General features: G+C 31.6%; 1 protein-coding gene across 1 annotated transcript in view; it reads left to right on the forward strand.

Annotated features, from left to right (window-relative positions):
* Window positions 1-816: 816 nt before the first annotated feature.
* The window catches only part of LOC111085816 (F-actin-methionine sulfoxide oxidase MICAL2-like), a 42298-nt gene continuing 26097 nt past the window's right edge, over window positions 817-17017 (forward strand). The window contains exon 1 of the mRNA XM_022386150.1: window positions 817-900. The gene's annotated coding sequence lies outside the window, so the exon portion shown is untranslated. The remainder of the gene's footprint in view (window positions 901-17017) is intronic.

A 17017-nucleotide genomic window follows, 5' to 3' on the forward strand; every position in this document is an offset into this window, starting at 1 on the left:
GAAGTAGATGAAAGAAGAACAAGAAATTCAAACTTTTTGCTATGATATTTACAGACATTCCTAGAACTTGTGACACGGTCATTACATAGGAAACACTGTATGGTATTTAAAGTTCTGATGACCTATTGAAGAGATATTTAAAATATCATTTCAGTGGACAATCCAAGCCATCCCTACATAGGCACTGCTACTGTCTGCCTGATGATGGGAATCCAGACAACGTCATATTGTGCTATTCATTTTTTTAGTATTTTGCTATTTATAATAAAAATGTTTTACTGTGTCTATAATTAAAAGTAATATCATTGTTTTCATATCTATGGTCATGGTTTAACCTAAAATAAGTCACAATAACGCTAAATAAATTTATAAAACATCTGTTCTAAAACCTTATGAGAGAAAGAAAAAGAATAATTAACAATATGTCAAACACACTATAAATAAGGCGGGCTAGGACGAGATAGATATAGCAGTGGTCGAGAAGCTCTTTGTGTTATCAAACTGCATGAACAACAACTGTTATGTTGTGAATTGGGTCAAGTAAGTTGGCAAAGTAAAATTTATTATCAGTTTTATTTAAGTCATAAATATTTGCATTTATATAATGGCTAATGGACAAGACCAAATTTAGACGTGGAGCTAGTTTTGAAATAAAAAAATCAAGATTGGAATTTTCATTGTCTAATGATTAGTTAAAAGGTGCAAATATTTAATTTAATACATTTGGCAATTCCCTTTATGTTTTTCTAATTGTCAAATATAAATACGTAACTAGATGTCGCTACACTAGTCAAAACGCCCTCTTCATTTCATATTTCAAAATTAAACTGTTGGAGCTATTCTATTTCTATTAACACTGAAGGCGAATTAGTGTAGGCCTATGCGGATATAAAGTCAAAGGTAAAATTATTAATAAGTTTATTTACTTTGTCATTTATATTTATGATGTTATTAGATACACAATTTTATGCTTAATTAAGATATTTGTACAGTATTATACTTACTTATGGATGACGTAGCCTTTCATGGTTTTTACAAAACATTGCATATAAACGAATGTTTTAAATTTAACAGCTAATTATTTAATGCATCTACCATAACTAAAGTCAATTCATTCCAAAGTCCAACTACCCTGTTAGAGAAATAAAATTATTTTAGCTGAAAATGATTCCTACCCTGTCAGAATTTATATTTGTGCCAACATTCACACCATTGAAGTTAGTAAAACTAAAAGAAATATGAATGAACTAAAAGTCGTAAATATAATTTAAAAACTCAATACATCTCTTGGGATGACCAACTTAATTATTACAAAGAATGCAACTACAAGTTAATACAGTTTAATATAATTATAAATTATGTTACTGTGAAACTCAGTCAATGTGAAAAGTTAACCAGTTTAGTAATAATATTTACAACAGGGTTGACACACCCCAAAATCCTACTTTTAGACCAGGCAAGTAAGTAAAAAAATTATGAAACGGTTTGAGTGCCTGAATCATTAACAAAGTAACATTGTAACATTACAATTTACACTCAGCCACTATGTTACACTGATACTTTTACAGTATCCACTACCATTAAGTATTATGAGAAATGTTGTTCTTAGTATTGCTATTACTATTAGGAATCGTACTAGTATTAGTAATTAGTATTCGTAAGATATTCATGTTTAATACAGTTTCTTATACTATGTTATGATCATTTAGTTAGACTTTTGACTTTGTTTAATTACCCCAAGTTGGCACAAAGGATTCAAAACTAAAGCAATCCCAAAGGTGCAGAGTAGTTCATGAAGGATATTTACATATATTTTATACTTATATCAATAAATGTCATAAACTTGTTTTACACTGAAATATTATTCATATGGAACATTATATGCTTATAACATTCATGGAAAACATCGGATGAGACCTGCTGGTCCATCTACTTTGTTCCATCCACTTAGAAAAAAACTAACTCAAAACTAACCCTTATCATTCAAATATTTATCAAGACTTCCCTTAAATTTTCCTAAATTTACTGCATCTACCATGACTAAAGTCAATCCATTCCACAGTCCAACTACCCTGTTAGAAAAATAAAATTATTTTAGCTGTAGATGATTCCTACCCTGTCAGAATTTATATTTGTGCCAACATTCACATTATTAAATATGACAAAAAGATATTGCATTGATACTGTCAATTCTCTAAACAGTATTTAATACCTCAATCAGATCCCTTCTAAATCTCCATTTTACCTAATAATTCTTCTCTGAACTCTTTCCAACTCTCTCTATGATAAAGAGCTCAAGTCTAAACACAATAATCCAAATGTGGCTCAACCAGTGACTGGTACAGTGAAATTATACCCTTTTCAGACTTGTATTCAATATTTCTATAGATGCAACCTAAAATTTTCGTTGGTCTACCACTAGCAACAACATACTGCTTGGATATAGAGACTGATCAACCAGAATGCCAAATCCTTTTTTTTCCATAATAATGTTAAGGTTGTTCCCAATTCCCATCAAAATTATAGCTATAATTCTAATTTATATAATCCACATGCATTATCTGCCATTTATTTGTCCATTTCACAAAATGATCTAAATTCTTTTGTAAAGCACCAGGATCCTTCTAACAGCCAGCAACACCTAAGTCTGTAATATGATCTGCAGACTTGGGTAATTTACTGACTATTCTTTCATCCAGTATAGATTGCAAGATATACTGCTCCATTCTGGGAGAACCATGCCCACCCTTGCCATGGGTAGAGAATTGTAAACATCAGCATTGGGCCAGAAACCCTCTGTATTGTTCTCTTGAAGACTTTGTAATTACTCTTCTTTTAAAATGAACAAATTTTATCAGATGTACTTTATTATTCACTTGTTTGTTTTAACAATAGTTTAAATAAAATACTGATACATTAAAACAATGAAAGTAAAATTAGGCTCAGTAATCGTTTTAAGTGAGACAAGAAACTGATTTTCATATGCTCAGAAAATTAAGCCATGAAAATCAGAAGTATAATAAACTCTTACTAAAGTAAAAGTTTAGCAATTTTACACAAATTTAAATTTTTATCTGTAAAGGTACTGTATTCTTGTAAAATATCACCTTTTGGATCCTTTGGGGAATTAAGTGGACATTAAAGTTTATTCTGTGCAATACAACATTACCATATAGTTATAATCTAAGGTGTGTTGTATTCTCTTTTGACATCATCTGGAATGTAAAATAGTCTGAAAATTAGCCTGAAATGTCTTTCTTACTTTTTATCTAATGTCCTAAGAAATTCCTGAAATATTATTGTTACAACTTCACACAAACAACAGACTTTGTATAAGAACGTACATTATAATAACTTAAATGATGGCATCAACTTGCGTAATAATTATCACATGCTTTGCTATACTTAGATATTACACCTATTTATTTTCCCAAGAAGTTTCATGTAGTATTGCATTCAAAATTATGTGATAAATGTACTATTACTATTATTATACACGTGATTTACCAAAACTGTAAAAATGTACCACACATTTTGCAAATTGTCATCACGATTCTTCTATTGTAAATTTCAAGTAATAAGTTAGACCACAAGTTATACGTGTAGGTACAAATATATTAAAGGTTATTAGATTAGAATGTAAGGATGCCAATAAATTGCTCTTCATAATAAATTTGTGAACATTTTATTCTAGATTGTTGATTGTTGTAGTCATAAGGCATTTTTCTGAATCTAGTGGCTCAAATCTCAAGATTCTAAATATTTTATTTATTTGTATTCTATTTCGTCTTTATCAAAACTAATTAAACTATCTGTATTCCATATCTAACTTAAATTATGAAACAAATAATTGAAACACAGGAGATTGGTAAAACTTCAGCATTTACATGAATAGCTTTGTTATTAAAATTGTTACCTTATGAGTGCTTGAATCCAATCTCTTTTGTATATGTCACTATCATCCAGAAGAAGGGTTGCTCATCATCTGTAGTGTAAGCAATTACACTTTCTATTAGCTTTTAATGAAATTCAATCAAACAACTGCATTGGATAAATTTGTTTATGCAATTTTTTAAGTATCATCAGTATGAAAAGAATAAAAATTGGGATATCAGTGACACCTCCCTGGTCCATAAAAAGTTATGGCAGTCCTGAAAATCCCAGGATTTGCTTCTATAAATCCCAAGATTTGGGTAGCCCCATTAATATACAGGATATTCTTGGGATTGGAACCCCCTCATTGCACCACAGTCTCACCTTGTGAATTAGATTATATATTTTCGTTCTGGATATGATTAATGGCCACATTTTGATGTAATTGGTATTCAAATGTGTGGCAAATTTACTAGTTGACAGAAAGAGTCTTTAAACTTTTCTTTACAGAAAACTGTAAATCAGGCTTTTTTATTGAACGTAATAGTATTATTATCAAAATAACAGGTTTTATTTAATGGCCTTTGTTTTTTTTCTACAGTCAGATCTCATTTATTTTATATCTTTTTGAAATAAGTATAAAATCTTATTTTTTTAAATTAATAATTTGAAAGATTGTATGTACATGTAGATGACATCTGTCATGAATAGCCTATTGTTACTAGGTAGCATCATCCAGAAATAAAAAGGCCATATTTGAAATAAGTTAAGAGGGAAAAAATAACTATTTTCTAAAATCATGTAGAAAATGTCACATTCCAGTTTTCTAAAACTTTTATAAGCAATCTAGTGGAAGTGAAAACAACACATGTGCATGTACCTCGTTTCTGTAACAATGCAAGTCAAACTAGTGCCAATGAGCTTGTAATTTCCTGGATCTTCATTCAGCCTTATCTTTTTGAATATAGGGGACCACACTAGATATTTTGAAATTAGACCATGCTAAATTAATTCTCTGTTTCCCATCAAGAAAAACATCTTACTAGGAAGGGTAATAATGTAATGTTTTGCACCAGTGTTCTTTTTTTTTAAAATTAAATAAAACGTTCACAGGTTTTATATGGTCTTTTTCTCATTAGTTTATTATTTGATTGCTTAGAAAAATAACCTTGGGAAAATATATGTGATAGCATTTAACCTTTACAATGTAGATCAGTAGAAAGCTATAAGAATACAGAATGCATAATTCTAAATATGTTTAAGATGCAGAATGCCACAGTTAACGAGGTAATGTTTACAAAGATACTTTATATCAAAGGTTATTCTGTTCTAATTCAAACAGTTGTTTTAAATATTAGATTATACACTTGACACCCAATAAAAGGACAATAGAAATTTTAATCATTTTATGAAGGTAAAATAAAACATTTTCTTAAGAGATAGACCCAATTACATTTCACCCAGTAGCATGAACTAGCCTATAATAATATTACATTTAAGGAACAACAAGGGAAGGGCTATCCAATTAACTTCAAAAAGTAACTTAAATCTAGACCTGATCATTTAAGTATTTACAAAGTCTTCTCTTACACTTACTTAAATTTGCTGCATCTACCACATCTGAAAGCAATCCATTCCACAGTCCAGCTTAAAAAGTAAAACTGTTTAAGCTGTATATGTCTCCTACCTTGTTCTCTTGTCCTACCATTCTTGCCACTAAATATGGAAATATATGAGGCACTGACACTGTCAATTCCCTTAATAATCTTGAACACCTCAATCAGATCCCACCTAACTTTTCTTTTTTTTTTACAAAAGAAAACAATTTCAGAGATTGTAAACTGTGCTTGTATGACAACCTTTCTATCTCAGATACCATCTTAGTAGTCCTCCTTTGAACCCTTGCCAACAATTTAATGTCCTTAAGATAAGGAACCCAGGACTGAACACAATACTTTGAATAAGTATTGGGGTCAATCCTTGACGCCTTACCTTAAGAACGTTGAATATTTGGAAAGAGCTCACAACAGTGACCTATACAATGAATTGATAACCCCTTTTGGAGTTTAAATTTATATTCAGTATTTTTGTAAGAATAACCAAAAATTCTTTTTGTTCTTCTACTAGCAACAGCACACTGCTTGTATGGCGTAAGAGACTGACAGTCAGCAACACCTGTGACCATAATGTTTTAACAGTTAAAACTTTTTAACCCACATTAAGAATATTTTAACTATTGATACCTTCTACTAGTATAGTTATGTTTTGGCATAATACAACATACTGAACATGAGTATGCAGTTAAACAAAAAATACAAGTGAAGTATTAATACATTAGAAGTATTAAGAAAAAAACATATACATGTATGTAACAGGTATATAATAGCTTGAATGATGTTAACAGTATATCAAATAAAGTTTAAGTTAACTTACAATAGGCTTAGTTTTTTAAAGCTTAATGCTACTTAACATTATTTTTAGGCCTAAATTAATCTGGAAACTTATAATGTAATTTTGTATTTCCAAGATGATACCTCACCTGCACACACTGAATAGCTACAACAATTATGCAACTGCTAATGAGATTTGCATGTCATTAGACTTGAGCTAACTTTCCTTTAAAATTCACTAGGCTTCTTTGCTATCTCTCGACACTTCACTTTTTAGAGGCTTTATGTCATGATCCTGTCATCTTTACTGGGGAAACTTGCACATTCCTGTTTTCCACTGGTATGAGACAAAGTGGATAAAACCCTTGATTGGAAGTAGAGTTAGGTGTTACTTTGAAGTGTAGTACAGGTCATCCCACTACCCTATGAATCAAGCCATTATTGGTAGTTAGGCCAACTGTACTGGTCTTGCATTCTCTTTGGGATACAGGTCTGAGATAATCTGTCCCTGCTCCTGCTTATTCTGGTAAACATTTCTCCAATACTGTATGGCTTGACTTATTGCCCAAGCCACATTATACACTGATGCTCAGCAGACCACCTGAGAGATAATGACCAGTTGAACAATCTTCAATACTTTAGCACCTTGCAGAAAGTTCTTTCACTGTTCTACCTTTCTTGGGTGAAAAGTATTCTTTGGATGAGAAGGTTGCAGTCTCCCACTAAGTGATAACCCACTAACATATCCATGAGTGGGTGAAAAGTATTCTTTGGATGAGAAGGTTGCAGTCTCCCACTAAGTGATAACCCACTAACATATCCATGAGTGGGTGACATTTTTGCATTAGTTTTCCATTTCTGATGCTGTAATTGCACAAAGGAACATATCGTTTTACTTTCTTGAGCTACACCAGCTCCTTCATCAACTTATCAATGTGGGATTCTAGCTCTTAATAGAGCTGTGATGTAATCAGTTACCTTTGAGTGGCCATTACATTTATTAATGTCACATAAGCTAATTGATTGAAATTAAGATTAAATGATTTGTTAAGACAATAATAAACTAATCACAAATAGTGTTTCCAGTTATTCCAACAGTTGATTAATAGAAATTCTGATTATATTGATTGTCATTAAAATAAACAACTAATTGAAATTAGGGTTTCAGATTTCTACTATTTTTGATTATTCCAACTATTGAAGTAAATGAAATAATGCTATTATGTTTGTTGTTAAGCACAAAGCTACATAATGAGCTGTCTGTGCTCTGCCCAGTTTTATCCTTTTAAGTTGTTTTGTTTTCTATGTTTGATTGTTGTTGCCATCACATTTACTACTAAGGCTATCTGCCACTGTCACTAATTTTGAACTGTTGACTGAAGAGAAGGTAACCGTCTAGCAGCACCCACTGCCAGCATTTGTTTTTCTTTCTTGAACTGCTGACTAGAGGGAAAGCAACTGGTTGGCATGATCCACATTAATACCTGTAAGCGTTGGAGCTTCATTCAAGGCTTGTGGCATGCACAAAATATCATCTTGGCAGGTGCTCCAGGGAATATGTTTTAGTTCTCTGGAGAGGTGAATATTTATCGGAAATACATTTTCGGGTGAGGAAGATGTTAGGATTGAGAAAGAACTTAACATGATTCCTATAATATTAATAACTACATTAGTAACAAGCTTTTGTCTTGTGCCACACAACTAACTCTTAACCCATGTATCTAGCTTTTCTCTTGCTACATAGAAGTGTCTTATTTAGTACTTCATCAAAAGCCATCTGAAGGTTCAAGTAATAGTATACCACATCAAAAATGAATTAGCAATATTATAAGACACAACCTAATTTTTTTAAAATCATTTTGACTATTTGTTAAAATAGTGTAAATGCTTTTGTAAAATGTATTTACTTGCAACTAGTAATTTCCCAATTATTGAGGTTAAGCTGACTGGCCATGAATTACTTGGATATTGTCTATTTCTAGTCTAAAAAATCTATTGCACATTAATCATCAATCTTCTTGCACCTCACCACTTTAAAGGTTTCATTTAAAAGTAATGTTTACAGCCCATAAATCTCCCCTTGTTTCTCTCATTATCCTAGGATAGATATTTTATGAACCAGATGACTTCCTTCAATTCAGTCTTGCATCTTACCTGTTCTGGTTTAATCCTAACATCATTCAAGGAGATCATGTTACCTTTTGGAGGGGGATTTACTTGTGTTATCCACCTTCATCTTCTATAGTAAAAACTGTTGAGAGAAAAGTAGGTGTTCAGTCATCTCAAAATAGTAAACTAAAATCACCCTTTCTTCATTTAAAAAAGTATCAAACACCTTTTAGTATTTATTAATGAAAAGTCTTTACTAATAGTGTCAACATATTCAGCCATATATTTCTCCTATGCCCTTTTGGATTTCCTAATACTCTTTTTTAAACAGTTATTTAATGCTTTTAAATCTTTCTTGATGGTAGGCTATTTGAATTTTGTAACTGTTGTCTTGTTCATCCTTAATTTTTCATTTGATTTATTTTGTAAATCATTTGGTCTTTGAGTTTAGAATTTGGTCTTGTTTCCTTAACATTAACACACATGTACTTTCTTCATATTTGTCCCCAAAACTTTTTCACTTTCAACAAGCATCCCACAATTATCAGCTTTTTCCAACTTACCTGACACATTTCTTTTATCATAGCATTAAGGTTAACTGTTTTAGGATTTGGAACTAAAATGTTATTAAGCTGATCTTAACATCCAGTAAAACTTCTAATATAATTATATAATGATCACTTGTTTCCCAAATCTTCTTCTAGCTCAATTCTGATTGTCATCCTTATCAGTTATTATTAATAGTAAATCTAAATTTGAATTACCTTAATTTGGCTCCCCAAGTAGTTGGAGAAAACTGTCTTCTACTAATTCTAAAAAAAACTATTACCTGTATAATATTATCCCATACAATCCAAGTTTATATTTCTGAAGTTAAAATAACCCATAGCCAAAATGTTTGTAATAGAAACATTTCTAACTTCCTGATAAATTATCTTATCAACCTCCTAAGTCTGATCAGGTGATCTATAGCAATTCCTAAAACTACTACCCTGTCTTTATCTTCAGATAGACTCTCATACTAATTCTGCATTTGCACTAGTCGTCTCTTGATTATCATCCAGCTTGATTGGCTGTAACTCTTCCTTAATGTAAGTAGTCACCTCCCCACTTTTTAAATAATTTATCACTGTTGCATAACCTGTTTCCAGAAAGTTCAAAATAGTATCTGCTATCATTGTTTTCTAAGTCAAGCCAAGTTTCAGTATTCCTCATAATATCCAATCCTTCATCCAAACTACAGCTGTGAATTTTATTTGTTATACTTCTAATATTTCAATAGTAGTATTGAAACCTATTCCTTTAATCAATGGAATTTTTAAATATATTTTTTTGGCTCTTGAATTTATAACCTTAATTTGTAAGCTTCCTTGTCATTTCTGTTTCTGAACTTAATCACCTTCATGATTTATGACTATAATAAAACTGTACTCTCAAATACTGTCAAATCAATTTTTTTCCATTGCCTTTTCTATGAATAACAAGGTGAATAACCTTTGTATTAAATTTAATTCTCTCCATTTCTCGTATGCACATCATCCAATATAAATAATTTTTCTTTCTCCAACAAATGGATCATACAAGTTTATTCAACCAACCTCCACAAAATGACATGCAGATTTCAACTTATTATTAAGCCTTTTTGAACCTCTCACAATAATTAAACTTTAGCAACAAACCCAATAAAACCATCGTATAATGTCTAGCCTTAAATGATTTTATTAATTTCTTGTACTTTTCAATAACCCCCTCTGACCTACTTCTTTAGTTCCATCATTAACTGGATAATACACATTCGTTCTTTTCCTGTTTATCCAACATACAATGTACTACTTTATCCTCACCTAAGTAGTCACTAAACATTACCACCTCACTATAGGATTCAGTCTTAAACTTCCTAACACCCTTATCTTCATCATTTCCCTCAATCCCAGAAATATCAAAAATGATTTCTATTGTCATTTGGTAACCTGTGTATTAAATTACACAGTCAGTGCAAGTTTTTAGTGAATGCTCCAAACTGGTGTGTTTTTTACTTTTGACAGATAAGTTTTTCTTTTCATGAGGGCACTTGTTTCATTTTTGTTGTTTTAGTGCAGAGTGAGTTTTTATTTTTGAGGCAACTGTAGATGGCATTCCACTGATGTTCTTACTGACTGATGAATGAAATTTGTATAAAAACTTTTTTCAGAAAAAAGTGTATTATATTCAAATGCTTGTACTAACATATGAGAGTGCAACAATAAATCTCAATTTCATCACACAATATAAATCTCTCCATAGTAGTTAAAATTTAATGAAACATGTGTTTAAATTTATTACAGCATTTTTCACAATTATGTATATCTAACTAGCTTGACAAGTTAGGCTTTCAACAACTTTGGACCATAAAATGTACTTCTAAGTACATAGTTAAAATAGTCTTTATTTATTAACCTACAAGTACTATATTAAAAGGAATCTTATTGAAAGCCTTTTCATTATTCCTACCATTTCAAAACAAAAACAAAATATACAACTTATTTCTAAGTAAATTAACTACTGGGTCACCCATTATAACTATGTATATCATTGGCATACCTTATAATATTTCAACAATTCACAGCTGCAGTCTCATTTAAGTATCCTAATTAACCCTTTTTTATATTGTTGATTACATTTTGACATTAGTTAAATAACAATGGTCTTAAATTACATCTGACTCGCACCACTCATAGGGTCAAAACATTGTACTAATGACTATTTTTTGTAACTGAATTTATACTTGAATGCATGATATGAAATATCCCACTTTGTTTTTGCTATATTTTTTTCTCAGTAATATATATGTTTTGACTAATAAAGTATGCCAAAGGTATGGTTGCCACCTGAAAAGCTCCGAGATAAGCAACACTGGAGGACATAGATTTAAAACAACACTAGGCAAAAGAAGAAACAAATCTTATTTTCATAAAAGTTTTGAAACAGCTTGACTGGGTAATGAAAAAACTTTATTATAAATGTACGGAGTTTCAACAAGATTTTGTGATCATCAGGTACAAGTAGTTTACAAATATACATGAGTATTTATATACAGTATAGAACAGAGAGATCACATGACCAGATATTTCTTCACATTCTAATATAGGTTTATTGGTACCCTAGGGTGTTGATTTAAGGTGAGGCTGTTTTCTTCAATTAAGGTGGCTTCTTTTATTATATGTTTATTGATGTTACATTCTTTGTTTAAAATTACAGTGTTTTGGATGGATATACCGTGGTTTTTTGAGTCACAATGGTAGTAAACATGGCAGTTTTTTTATTATGCTCAGTGAATCTGGTTTCCAATTTTCTACCTCTTTTTCTATGTAAAATTCTGAGCAGTTATTGCATGTTATTTTGTAAAGGATGTTGTAATTGTGTAATTCTATGTAATTTTCATTTAATAATGATTTTAACTTAGTGCCAGGTTTTTGAGTGAATTTGACGTCAAGAGAAATTTTGTTTGATAGCAAGTTTTCTCCAAGTATTGATTATTTTTTAGCTCATGTCGGAGATAAACGGTAAACTGCAGTGTAATGTTTTGTTGTTGTTTAGTGTATTAGTGTCAGTTTTGTTTTTGAGCTGATAACTCAACTCAATGCAATTGAGTGTAGGGTGGTGGTGTTCTGCTGTTGTAGATGACAAGATGTCCTCCAAATGGAAGCTCCATATCTGCGTGGGTTTGTCCGAGGGGATGTTGTAGCTTTGTCATAATGATTGGGATCCCTCATCATACCTGTGCATGGAAATCGGTTCCCAGCAGTTAAGTTTTAGATTTAGAGCTGCAACAATCAACATATTGTCCACACTCTTGTTGTACCGATTGGGATCCCTCAACCTACCCCTACATAAATGTCAGTTTCCAGCAGTTGAGTTTTGGAGCTAGAGCTGAACTAATCAACATGATGTACTCACACATGTAGTATGCCGGCATAAATGGGATCCCTCATTCAGCCCCTGAATGGATGTCATTTCCCAGCAGTTGAATTTAGGATTTAGAGCTGAACCAATCAACACAAGTCCTCACACTTGTGTGTTCAGGGTGTCTCTGGTCCCTCATTCAATTTGCCTTTAGTGAATTTCCCCAGTGTTGTGGGTCATGGTGAGTGCATTTTTTGATTGCTCTGTTTCTTCCTCTTGTGCTATTCCTCAATGTCTTTATACCGAGGATGTTACTGCATTTGAAGTGGTTCCAATCAGTTTGATTTGAGTGGGGTATATATTTGTATTTCACTCTGCTCACAGATTGGTGGTGGGATTCCTTGCTTCGGTCTGCTGAACTTTAGATAAAGACAGTATGATCCTCTTTCCTACCCCCACATGGATGTTAATTCCTGGCAGTTGAGTTTTGAATTGTAGATGGCTTACAGATGGTATGATCCTTGTTCTACCCCCACATGGATGTTGGTTCTTGGTGGTCAAGTTTTGGATGCAATTGACTTGCTGCATATGATCTGTCATTTCCTAGCCACTCTGCACCTTTGGGCACATCCCTTATTTTACCTACATTCTGTTCATCAGAGATTGAAATTATAATATATTGTGGTTAGGATCACTGTCCAACCCTTTTCTCTCCCATTGAGATGTGCTCCTCACAATTTTCTGCCCAGATCTGTCACATCTTTTCAAATCTGGATGAAGAGTATACCTGGTACAGAAGTAGTGAGGTCGTACTTGTCCCTCCACTTATTCAATGTGATATTCTAGCTATTTATATGAGTGAAAGTAAGGTACCTTGTTGGAAGTTATACTTTTCCTGCACTGAAAATCTATTTCTGACAGGTACTTACTTCTTCTCACACTTCCCACCCTTCCTCCCTACTGTCAACTGGTGCTTATGTTTCTGACTAAACTTGAAGTTAGGTAGAATAGCATAGATGGAGTTACATGGGTGTATAGCACTACTATTGGTAAATGTTTGTCACATGATAATTTGCATGCAAGAATCAGTTAAACCATGTAAATTGAGGGATGCGTGGGAGTGAAAGGCTTATTTCATGTGAACAAATTTTTGCAAATAGAGGGCAGCACTGAATGAGAATAGCTATGTATGTGAGCAGAAGTAAGTACCTGTTAGAAATACATTTTGAGTGTAGAAAAATTATAGCTTTTAAAAACCCCAATAGAGTCATCTGTAGAATCTCTGTTGTTATATACCACCAATATGAAAAACTTCCCATTTTTTACCTTGTTTGCTATCTGTCGTTTGCCAAGTGTTTTAATCAATTTCTTAAATTTTTTATCCAATCCTAAAGCATCCAGCCTATTTATCCCTTATGAAAAACTATAAAAGGTATTCTTTTAGTGTCATATTTGTATGTGGGTAGTTTTAAATAAATGACTTATCAGTATTTTGTTTTTCACCTTGTAATAAAAAAAATTATTTAACCAAAAGCAATCAAGTTTTTTCAAGAACTAATTAACAGATTGGAGGCTAGATTTAACTGATTAGGAAATGAAAGGAATTTTTTCTTTTTCAAAATGTATAAAAAGTCAACAAAATAAATTATGGCAAGATTTATAGAAATATATTCTACTCCTACTATCATAAATAATAAAAATTTGAAAAAAACTTCAACTGATGATTATCAATGCAAACTGAAACCTACAAAGTATTGCTAGAAGTTGTAGTAACTTAAGTTATACTACTGGTATAGAATGCTTAAAAAGAGCTTTTTAACTTAACAATCCATCATAAAATATAACACGTAAAACATTTATGTTTTGAAAAGTCATTGAACTATAATATTAATCTAAGAATGGATTTTTAATTGTTCTTCTTCAAACAAAGATAGTTGTGATAATATGTTTATAAATGTATTACTATATTATCAACATGTATTAGTTCTACAGTAAAGTTGCTAAATTATATGTAAATCCCAAAAAAAGTCTTCCTTAGTTTATTTTTCTGTTGTTTTGACCTTTGGACCCACTTCCAAAAACAGATACAACAAGTTTTAAAGAAAAACTGACAAAATAATAAAGAACTTAAACTTAGAAAATTAAAACGACAACTTGTAAAATAAAGTAAAATCTAATCATCAAAAGGCACCACAGTGTTTACAATTTATCCAGAACACCCAAAAAAAGGTGTTGCACTTAGACACATTATGTTTCATTAACACTCCTACTTATAATACAGCAAAGCATCTTTCTGCTCTGCAGAAACCTTTATCTGAGAGGGATGAAGTGATGATTAAATATTCAAAAGATTTTGTGACAAAGATTAAAGATTTGTGAGTTACAAACCCATAAATTTTTACCAGTTTTGATACCAACTCATTATTTACTAAAATACCAGTAACCAAAACTACCTATATCATCTGCAATAGACTTTGCCCATAGAATCAACCTAAATCTCTATTAAATAATGTTACTTATTGAAACCTGTATGTCTAGGTATTACTTGATTAGGAAAAAAACAAAAGACATCAAATGGCTGGAGCACTGATGCGATTTCCTCTACTACCTTTAGTATATCAACTATTTATTCAAGAACTTGAAAAGTTTGTATTTTCATCTGTCTATAAATACCTTAAATAGTTCTTGATGACTGGTATGTGCACAACACTTTTTTATTGGTATTATGAAGGAGAAAAGTTTTGTGAGTTTTTCAAACATCCAGTGCTTATCATTCAATTCACCTTTCAGATAGAAGAAAGTGGACAACTAATGTTTTTTTACCTTGAGAGAGTAGTCAGTATATCAACTATCAATCCTGTCATCCACCTGGTGTTAAACAAAGAACAGATTCCTAGAAACATGTTGCTTACAATGCTGAACTTAATCTTAGCAAAATATATAGATTTCTAATAAATGGTTATTCAGTAAAAAGGATTGATAGCCAAAAAAAAAAAATATATATATACACAGAAGTGTTTGAAAAACAATTAAAAATTCATTTTTGAGCTCATTGTCATATTATGGTACCTAATTGTTTGAAGTACCAATACTTTAATTGCAATATTTTATAAATACAAACAATAGACACAGCATAAACTGCTAATAGCTGTTCTTCCTTATGCACAGAAATTATCATCAAAACTGCAGAAATCAAAGTGTAAAAACTGTTTCCAAACACAATCAATTGTAGGTTAATAAAAGTTAAAAATTCAAAAACACATAAGGAACAAAGAAACACACTTATGATATAAAATTCATCTGCTTAAAACATGTTGGTGAAACAAAAGGACCATTTCAAGTACATATGCAGGAACACAAGAAACCTTTACATCCTTTTGAAACTCAGATTGTCTGCTGTTGTTGAGCACATGACACTGTGTAATAAAGAAATTGAAAGGAAAAACATTAATGTTTTAGACAAAGTCAAACATTAGAACTAACAAGAAATAAAAGAAGCATAAACAACTGTGGCTAATAAAGTGGCATCAGTTGTGACTATGGAAGTATTAAAAGTTAGTTGTTTGTTTGATAGACTCACTAGGTTTTGCTGAACCCCCTCACAACATTATATCACCAGTTACCTTTGTTTGCCTTGTTAAAAAATCTGACTTGTATGTTATTTTCATGTTAATTATTAATATCTTGTATCGTTGTCAATGGTAGCACTATCACAGTAGCATACCTTCTTACAAATGCAATGTTTATTATGTGAATCATTGTGTACAGTTGTTTTTATAATCATTCAAGCCTTAGACTCCTACCTGATAATGAGCTCTTGAAGAAGCTTGAACACTTGTGTTTAAATAAAGTGTTACTACATGTTGAAAAAAAGCCTGTTACATCTGTGTCATTTATGCACTATCAAAGGTATTTGAAAAGTAGGAAACATCAGTTTGGGTACCCTTATCCAAAAAAAAAGAGGAAGGCCTATAAATAAAAATCCAATAAATTGAGATAAAGCAAGAAACTCTCCTCTTCTTTCATTCTTTCTTTTATTATTATTATTATTATAAGTATGTTGAGAATCTTTATTTAAACTAAATGATTTCTAACAATGATTCCAACACCTTGGTAGTACAAAGTCAAGCTACAGGCCTTTAGATTTCTGTATTCTCTCTATATCCTTTGTTGTTGTTTTTGTCAATGGAGATCACACTGGCCTGTGCATATAAAAGAAACTGAGTGTATTTCATCTTTTTTCTCAGCTTAAATAGCTCTATGGCATGATCTCCCAAGGTAAAATAACCTTTCTTGCATCTATTTACATTAAAAGACATTTAGGAAGAAACATGGTATGTAGATAACTTCAACTTTGATAACTTGGTTCAGTAGGTAAGTGCTTTGTGAGTTTGACACTCAACCATTAGTTACTCCTGTTATTAGGGTCACCTGAATTGTGTATAAATACGAAGTTAAACAGTGTATGTTACATGTAAAGCTGTATTAGGGTTGTGTTTGTAATGTTGGCTTGTGAATGCAGTTGACTTTGAGTAGTGAGGATGGGAGTTGATCAGAGGAGTTTAGCCCTTACATCAAAGTTGGTGGGGAGTCACTATTCAGCAAATTACTTTGCAGATTTTAAACCTGTATTCATTACACTATCCTTACCTATGTAAATGTGTATATGTATAAATACAACTGCACACAGATACATTATATATACATATATATATATATATATATATATACACACACACACACACACACACACACACACACAC

This window comes from Limulus polyphemus, unplaced genomic scaffold (genome assembly GCF_000517525.1).
Source record: "Limulus polyphemus unplaced genomic scaffold, Limulus_polyphemus-2.1.2 Scaffold638, whole genome shotgun sequence".
In the NCBI taxonomy this organism is placed as follows: domain Eukaryota; kingdom Metazoa; phylum Arthropoda; class Merostomata; order Xiphosura; family Limulidae; genus Limulus; species Limulus polyphemus.